The following is a 9801-nucleotide window of genomic DNA, read 5'->3' as shown; positions in this document are numbered from 1 at the left end:
AGCGATACTGCACGGTTTCGATGTAACAATATGGAACAAGGGTGCAGGAGGAAAACAGCGGAGTAATACCAGCGCGGAATTCGCATTTAAATAACAATGCAGCGGTGTTCAAAGCGTTAAATCCTCGTTTCTTAATAGAATTTCCACGGGAGCGTAGCAACGAGGTGTGTCGCTCAAAACATCAACCAGAGGGGACCCATCGCTCGAAATGAGCGATCGCTGGAACCAAAATGGGCTTTAATTCCTCTTCCACATCTGAGCGAGGAACAGACGAGACGAGCTGCAAGGTGTAATCCTTGGAGGCTAAATGATCGAGAGATACTCATCTTCTTAGAGAAATCTCGCGGAGCTTGCTCGAGAAATATCGAGGACAAGGTACTGTACAGGAACCTACATGTATCAGGCTTACGTCGTACTTATTATCAGACGAATCTGAGAACTACTAACAATTACAGCAAACTCTGTGTAGGTGTTTCAGCTTAATAAGTTCCCACGTTGCTGTCGTCACTTTTTTTAAAATTTTTTACCGTAGACTACATCTTTTATTGCATCTTCGAGGAATCATGGGTTCCCCTTATCAGAAAGATTCCAGGAAGTATAACTGGACGAAAGTTTGCCTCTAGAGTAGAAAGCTTTCAAACTCCCTTCTCCAAGTGAACTTGAAAGACTCTGCTTGCGGTGCGTTATTATCTTCGAAATATTCAGGGAGACAAAGTTGAGGGGGAGTGTTCGTCACGGCTGTGATATCAATTCGACCGAAAGTTGAACGTTATCAACGCATTGCCGCGGGTACGTGGGCGCTCGCGAAGGTGACAGGTATACACCGCGTACGTACATTGCTTCAATGGGTTGATGTGCATATCGCCGCATCTATTAATTCAGAGGAGCCTCATATACGCCTGTCGTCTTGTCAGTTCGCTAGGTGTGTGTTAACAGGTCGTAGTTTTAACAGTTGGTTAGTCAAGGACGCGTTCATTTGGGTGTACTGATAGCTCGTGTCATCCTGGCCCAAGAAACACATTAACTGGGGTTTACTGGCACCCTTATCTAGGCCCAATTCAAAAAAATAAAAATTCAAATATTTAAATATTCAAAATTTCAAATATTTGAATTTTTTAAATATTCAAATTTTCAAATATTTGAGTTTCTTAAATATTCAAATTTTCAAAGTGTGTACTGTTATATTCAGAATGAAATGAGAGGTCTATCGTACATACTGCTTTCGTTGATCTTCAATCTTGTCAGTATTTATCCGCGTTTTAGTATGAACTTCGAATTTCTCCGTGAAGGTGAAATACTTTTACACAGAGGAAAGCTTTCCTTCCTCTCGAGGCACTTCCTCGGGTTAATGTTCAGAGGAATATTTCTGCTGCGAGTTTAAAAGCAAACAGAATCGAGATGGTGGCTAAGAGCGTCTGGGAAATGCCTGAATGATTCCGTGAGTCGTTGTGGGTTCGAAAGGCTGGTAGCGCAGGAAACGGTGTTTCCCAAGGGTCGACTCGAAAGTACAGCCAACCAGTGTATCTCGAAAGTTCCTTAGAGCGTGAGGAACAGTTAACCTACGTCCTAGCTGAATCAAGTCCCTTCTTAATAAAGAACACCGCATGACTCGACCTCGGGTTTTTCCGTCTTGTTTTCAGCAAAGGATTAAGTGGAGCTCCAGCCACGATAACCCAAGGGTGAACCCACGCCCCTTTCTCGACTTCTCCATCGCGGGAAGGCAAAGAAATGGAATATTCATTTTTATAATTAATGCGATGCACCGTGGCGGCGCGTCGGCGGTAATTAACAAGGTAAATTAAATGTCGACGAGCGGCGAAAACGCTGTAAACACGACTCGCGAACGTTTCGGCCGTGGCCTGCACGTATCGGGCGAGATAAAGTCCAAAGTAGGCCAGTGTGTTCCCGACAAGAGCGACGAAGTAGCTGTTACTTCGAAACAACGTGTTGGAAATAAACACTTTGCAGGATTCAACGCGCAGCTATTCTGTGGCTGTCGCTGCAGCAGTTTCGCAATTGAAAAAACACTATAGTACAATTTCCTTGAAGACTTAACACGTTAGACCACCTGAGTTACGTGTATCATTAAGAAACTTATACTTGGAAAGTGAATTTTTAGAAGACATTTGTGTCTTCAAGAATCACACAAAATTTCCAAATTTCAGAACTTATTTCGTTCTGCACCACCGCAGAGAAGATTGCAATTTAAAGTACATTGCAAACTCCATGATTAAATGATATCGTTCGTCTTCCATTTCCACGTAGACTAAAGCCGTCCCTTTAAAATACAATATAGCTTCCCGTCGCTGCGGAAGACAAGTTGCGACACCTGTTTTCATTTAAGGTCGAACCGTGAGCTCTCCCCATTTCTCTCCGCAGAATGCACATCAGCGCGCTCAATGACTTCGTTTAAGAGGAGTTTAATGGACAATTAGTAATGAATGACGGAGGTTACTTTCGCTGCTCTCGCGTCTAATTAACGCCAAGACGATTGTTTATCAATATTTCCAGCGGTGGCTCGGAAGACAAAGGCGTGCCGAGGCACTCGGGTATAATTTGCCGCTGGGTCTCCGAGGAATGCCGAGCAGGCGTCGCAAATCCGTGATTGTCTCCGTAAATCTAAGCGTAATCCCTGCCTCTTCTCGATCCTCGGCCGCTGCGAGCTCTGCATGAAAATTCGATGCGAGATCTCGCGGCGTGGGACCAAGAAAAATCGCGATCTCTATACTAGCATTAGATTTAATTAACTCCAGCAGCTATACTCGAGCCACGACCTGAAACGCTGTAAACAATTTGTTTGCACTGGAAAGCTACGTAATCAGCCTTCGTGCTAATGACCGTATTATGCAATAATCGATGCACTGGTGGAAGAGAGGGCTCTGAATTTTTATTCTTGTGGAATTCGAAGAATCCTCTTATATTAGGTTAGAGTTTCGAAGTGAGGAAGGTTTCCTAAGAAAATTTGCAAATATTGAGAAGATCGAGACTTCGAAGTCTATTTAAAGGTGACCTGGTTTCTGAACCAGGATCTGAAGGAATGGTTGTGTTTGCTATTTAAAAATCCCCTACTATCTTAGAGTCTGATTTATGTAAACAGAGGAACATTTACCCTAGAAAAGCAACGTATTCGATTTTTATCCCAAGATTGCTTGAATCTATCTCCAAGAATCGAATGCAAATTTTTATTTCAGAGGTGCAAGTGTTTCTTTGCTAGCAGGTCGTGTTTTATTAATGGGACACTTTTTTGTGGTCAATTAAGGTATATGGCATACGTTGGATACCACAGATATTTAATAGAAATAATTTCAAGGTATTGCAACGAGTGAATATCATTTTCGTATTTAACCCCCGTAAGGAAACCGCCATAAAAATGGAAACGAGTTTTCGATCCTTCGCCCAGTCGATACGAGTTCTCGATAGTCGACGTCTACCTCGAGACTCCGTCGTCTTCAGCTTTATTAAATCGCCCCGTTTCTTTATCTAGCCGACGGGGGTCATTCCACCCCTCCCCTGACCTCTGAATAACAGAAAGCTTCTATCGAGCGGCGATATTAAGTGGAAACTTCGCTCGATGCCAAGTCTCTTTCCACTGAATTCCCGCGGATCGCTTTGTCACGCTTCATTTGCCACCCCACGCAACCCGAGCTTAGATTCGACTTAACGACAACCCATTTCCACCATGTCTCGATGAGCTCGCATTACAAGCTTGCCAAGTGTTAATTAATATCTCCCGCTGCCCTACGTGCGAAGATTCCGAAAAAAATTCACGATATACGATCCACGTTCCTAAGAAAAATGTTGGACACGTATAACGTGATGTCTGTTGACATAGACTAAAAAAATAATTTTTATCAGGAATAGTATTTCATAGAAAAAATTGTTAGCATGGTTAGATGCATTATAGTGACTCAAAATGATTGTATAATAGTAATTACGCAGGAATATTAGAATCAGTAGAATAAGTCTTCAGTCAGACACAGAAAAATCAGTAGAATAAGGCTCTAGGTAAACACATGGGAATCAGTAGAATAAGGCTTTGGTCAGACACAGAAAAATCAGTAGAATATGGCTTTAGTCGGACACATATAAATAAGTAGAATAAGATTCTAGTCAGACACAGTAAAGTCAGTAGAACAAGTCCCAAAACAGAAACAGCAAAATCTCGTCTTATTTTAGCATGTCGAGTCTCCTTTGGAATTTCTCATCGAGAACAATTTATACTGTAAAATAGAAATTTTTAAAGGTAGTAAATGGCATAATACTTTTGGACAAATTTTATCTTCTAATTTCTCAGCTTCCATGACAATAGTCAACACGAAAACTGTGGAAAGGTACACAGAGAATTCCCCAAATTTCTCCAAACGTGTCGTAACGAGAGGGTCAAATAGAACGCACCGTAACCCTTGCCATGGGGAGCCCATATGCTTTAATTATAAGCGAAATTCTCAGCTGTTCCGTGAAACTTTTTGGAAGTTCCCGTGTATGTTTTTCGCCCTTTCCCTGTGTTGCCAGCCAACAGGAGCATTTCGCAGGCTGCTCGGTCGCATGTAATTAAAATTGCGTCGCTTGCAGCTCGCTGCTTATTTAATGCAACGCGTGAGGCAGTGCCTGCGGTCAGAGCGAGCTGCATTGGGGATGCTATAACGCGAAGGATGCGTCGAGGTAATCCCGTGAAAAAGAAGCAACTCGCCTTTTCGATGGCGCAACCGCGGTGAAAGCTGCGGTTGGTCCGAAAATATCCGCAGAATTCGCGGAATTCGCTGATGTCGCAGTGGCTGACGAAAATTCAATTAACTCCAGCGATCGCAGGGAACTAGCTGTGAAATATTTCTTCTCCTCGAGCGATGCGGAGAGAAGAACCGCAGGAGGAATTGTATTTTTGCGACTGACTGAGAGCTCGAAATTCGCTGTCGAGAATCGTCGCGTTAGAAACGTGATAAAGAATAGAGGGACGTTTAACGCAGTGTTGCGTGGCCACTAGCTAGCGCATCGTGTATCTCGAACCGCGAGATTTTTCCTTTTTCCTGTTTTTTTCCGCGCCACGAAGGGACAATTAACGAGATTTCGCGGGAAACATGAGCGCGTGAAATTCCTACGGAGCGGTTTCCAAAAACGAGAGACAGGAACCGTGTGGGAGCGTAATTTCGCGACGCGACGCGACGGGAATACGAATGAACGCGCGCGGGCTTGAATCGAGCGCGTGCTCGTTAATCGCGAGGGGAGCATTTCAATCGGTTACAAATTAAAAAATAACACTTCTTGCAACATCGGTTTCTCGTGTCCAGAATTAATTTCGTTTTTCCTGGACTCATGCATTTTAATTGGAAAGAGAATAATTGGGAGCAACGCGACGCGACGCAATGAGACATAACGACGCAAAAATCCCAGGCAAGCTCGTGCATTTAACGAAACATTAACAATCGGCCCTTTGACTCCGCTGGCCCTGGTAATTAGGGCGTCATCGAAAGGGTAAACGAAGCGCGATTGACAAAACGAACGATGCTCGACGTGGACCCGCGGCCATTGCCGATTCCGCGCTCGAAGTGGACAATCAGGAGCAATTTTAAGTCTGTGCATTCCCCGAATTCTATTACCGCCTGAATGCGCAAATTGACAATGCTGATTGCAAGTTTCGAGATCGATGTCCGAGCTTTTGTAACCGTTTGTGGACCATTCCGCTGATTACCCATTATCAGACTAATTGCGCTAGGGAACTTTCGTCCGGTGCAGCAGTGATTAAAAGGAACGATAATAAAAGTAGCATAATTTGGGAAGGAAGTACTGTGTCACTGTCAGCGGTGCAGGTAATTACGGGACATGCATCAGAATATCAATTTTCAACTTCCCTCCTGCTGTCACTGTGCCCTGGGTCGAGGAGGAATTTTTTCAATCAATATTCTCAACTAACTACTTCAAGTACTGAGCTCTTCCATCTACTTAACAAATTAGTACGCCAGCGACTGAAGTCTTCGATCAGAGACGTCAACACGATTTTTCAACTCCAGGTTCCATGGAACCTGGGAGGATGGGATAGCTTTAAGATTATTACAGGAGAAGAGCTCGAACCTGGATAAGGTCTGACGGTGTCTGAGCACAAGTTTTCAGCGGAGCTTTTTGTACGAGCCGTGACCCTAATAAGTGAGCAGCAGGAAGAACAGTAGCCGGAAGTTCGAGGGTCAATGGCGCCTCCGTCGGTGAATTTCCTGCGACCAAGTTACCCAGCGGACAAACCGATGCGACACTTGTTCTCGTTTCCCCCTGCCCCTGGCGCAAATTTTTCCGACGACCTCTATCGATTTTCTGACGCTGCGACAAGGGAACTTCCAGATCGCGTTTGCCTTTGGAAATTAAGCTAGCTCCCGTGGCAGAGTTATTGGACGAATTCCCTCTTTGGATATAGTGGGGGATATTGGAAGGTGGGGGAAGAAGTAAGGGATGTTAAAAAAAGTATAACGTTGCTAAAATTTTGCTTGGATCTAGGGCCTAGACTTGTAGCAATAGAACACTTGTTCTTTCTTCCCCCACCTGCCAGCTTCTCCCACTATATCCTAGGAGGAAACTCCTACGACAATCCTAAATAGTAATAGAGTTTATTTTTTATCTACCTAATAAAAATGTGGGTGAAAGGAAAAAGTTTATCACTTTATATATCATTATATATGACTACACTGGCAATTGGTAATATACCAATACCTCTGCACAAAAATTCACAACTCCAAAAAGCGACAGAATTTTCCGCTTGACCCGTCAGGACCCAGAAACCCAGGCCACAGTCACGAACTACTATAATTCACATAAAATCGTATCGCTGGATGAAAACACCCGCACAGTGAACAAGCAATGTAAATCGGCTCGCCATAAAATCATGTAGCGATAATTATCGTAAAAAGTTACGCACCGATGCGCTCGAAATTCGCTTAAACAACAGTAGAGCCGACGATCACTCTAATTCCGTGATCCCCAGCGGTGGAAAATACCAGGAAACCCGAGCTTCGAGTCGAGCAACAGTTGGGCAACGCCGGTATCGCAATTAGGGCGACAGGGAAAGAAATGGAGGCGCCGAATAAATCTGTTCCCCGCGCGAGGCACAAAGCGTCGAGGCTCGGGACGAGCGTTCAGCTGACGAGGGAAAAGGAGGGAAAGAAGAGGAAGGAGGAAAACGGAGGAAAAGCAAACGGATTGGCGGCGAGGGAGGTTTCCCTCGGTGGCAACAGGTTTCAGCATTCGGCTGCAACGATCGGCTTGCAGCTCGTCCCGCGGGTTCCATTGTGCAGTCGGTTCAGCGTCGCTCAAATGCGTAATTACGATCCGAGATCTCCGCGAGACGGGCCACTGTTAAAAACCCACGCCACCGCGATGATTTTATGCGAGCTCGTCGACGGAAGCCCGTGACGAGACGGAAGAGAAAGTAGGAGCGCGAGGAGCCTCTCGTCGTCTTTTTCCACCGCTCCCCAACGATCGCCTGGCCGGAAATTACTTTCTGCGGGCGCGTTCTGCTGACAGGATTTTTGCACCTCCAAGCCGCTCTCGAGAAAATTCGATACTCCCAGCCACCCTCGAAATCTCGTTTACGTGGCTCGAGGACAGAGGTAAAACGATTCAGCGACAAAATACAGCGATTCAACTCTTTCTCTTTTGGAGAGAGAGTGGTGGATTGTTTAGGCGAACCGCTTCATCGAGCACGCTCGACTTCCTGAATGATCGACGAGGTGTCTGTAAAAGAGGGCTTGAAGAATGAGCTCGATGTGTCAATGAGGGCTGCGCCTTGAGCATATTCTCACCCCGAAATTTCTATCGTTATTCGGCAAGAAAGTTAAGATCGATCTAAAATAAGGGGACCCCAATTTATGCCCATGAACGCGACAGGTAGTTTTTGGAGAACGTAATCCAAGTTGGATGATTGAATCGCGACTTGGGGAATAATAGGGGATGTTCACCCTCAGTCTGCGGTGCGTTTATGGTAGGGAGTACTTTCTAGATCGTAATCAGACCGTTAATGCTGCCCGGGGTATAGTTATTAATGGGGAAACACCATTAACATTAATACCTGAATGGTGGTACGGTGTATTTACCATGGGACGTAAATTCCCGTGGCTTTAATGGCACGCGGGTTGTATCTTGATCGGGATATGGAGGGATCGTATTGAGATGGTTCTACGCAGTAAAATCTTCCACATCTCTGGTACAGCTGCGTTTTACTGGCGATATTTATGGGAATGATTCTGAATCTCGTTAACGATAACGATCTTATAAAACATACTGCTCTGTCAATGTACGGCTGGATGGAAATAAGCTTCAGCTTCATTTTATTGATTGAAGTCTGTATTGGTTTAGCAAGAATATTTAGTCTGAAAAAGTAATACAGAAAAATTTGCACTTGGTACTTCTTCAGCTTCAAATTTATTTAGACCAACCACTAGACTTTCAAAAATTTCAGGAATATCAAAGCGTCGAAAAATCTGCCCTCGAAATCTCGTTTTACCTTATCATCTCGTCAACGTCACGAGCCAAGTGACGAGCCAAGTGACGAGCCAAGTGACGAGCCAAGTGACGAGCCTGTATCAAGAAGACATAGACCTTATTCTCCAGACAATTACGTAGACAAGCCAGCCGTGAGCGTCGTAAGCGTTTCAAAAATACGTCGACAGGAGGGAAGAACGAGAGCCGTGGCACTGTCACGGGAGGAATTCACGCGTAAAACGAGTGATCGTGTAATTCCACTGGAGGAGGATGTATCGAGATGGGAAGGAAGACCCTCCCGCAATTACACAACGCTGTTTGCGTATGGAGTCGATTTCGTAATGCCGTGGATTTTATTCGAAAGCGCGGCTTGTCGAGGACAGTCACGTTTCCCTGGCCAGGGGGAAATCCGAGGATCGCTACGCCATTTCGACGAGCCGAGGGAGAACAGCCGACTTAGGGCTGTAAGCTGCTCGGTCAAAGCACTCGTGGCCTAGTGTGCGTCGGTCTGACGCTCTTGTGGGACGAATTTCAACCGCGACAGAGACTTTCCAATTGGAATTGTAGCCCTTTCTCGAGCTTAAAGCTGAGGGGCTTGCCTGTGTGAATTTTGCATTCGAAGAAGTGAAATTAAGGGTCTGGAAAAATAATTAAAGTCATAGTATAAGTACAGATCTGTGGAATACTCGAAATGCAAATTTTCGAATTACCTAGTTTCTCAATATTCAAACTTTGATCCCCTAGTGTACAGCTTTCAATATAGGTGATACAACCCTCCCTTAATCCCGACGCCTCTCACCCTCTCGCTTCATTTTACTATTTATTGGCTGCTGTCACAGTATCAGTTTTTATCGCTACCTACGGCGCCAGGCTCGAATCGATACCGATCGAGAATCGTGCATTGTTAGAAGTAGATCACGGTAATAAATCCCAGAGCACAGTTGGGGGATGAAGTGCGACATTAAACATACCAGGGCGTAGAGCGGAAGCTCTCAAAGGCGAAAAGCGCGGATCAAGGAACGTGGCGCTGAAAGGAAGCACCCTCGTGGTCTTCACGACGTTGCATCCCCTTTAACCCTCGACGAGGAAAGACGGCAGTTCGCGTTTCACACGCCTTCGCGCGTAAAAACTTTGGCGAGAATTTCAAGCATTCTTGGCATTGTGGCGTTCCCTCCAATCAACTAGTCGACACAAGGGGTTGCAGGGTAGTTAAAAATCACTGAGGCCCCATAAACATTCCACGATGACCAGAAACCCAGCGAGCTACTCGAATATGCATGAAAATATTTGCTCAACGACACAGAAAACACGAAGCCATATCATCCCACGTTTATATTGAGT

The sequence above is a fragment of the Calliopsis andreniformis genome, chromosome 4, assembly GCF_051401765.1.
Source record: "Calliopsis andreniformis isolate RMS-2024a chromosome 4, iyCalAndr_principal, whole genome shotgun sequence".
Taxonomy (NCBI): Eukaryota; Metazoa; Arthropoda; class Insecta; order Hymenoptera; family Andrenidae; genus Calliopsis; species Calliopsis andreniformis.
This window is presented reverse-complemented; position numbering follows the sequence as displayed.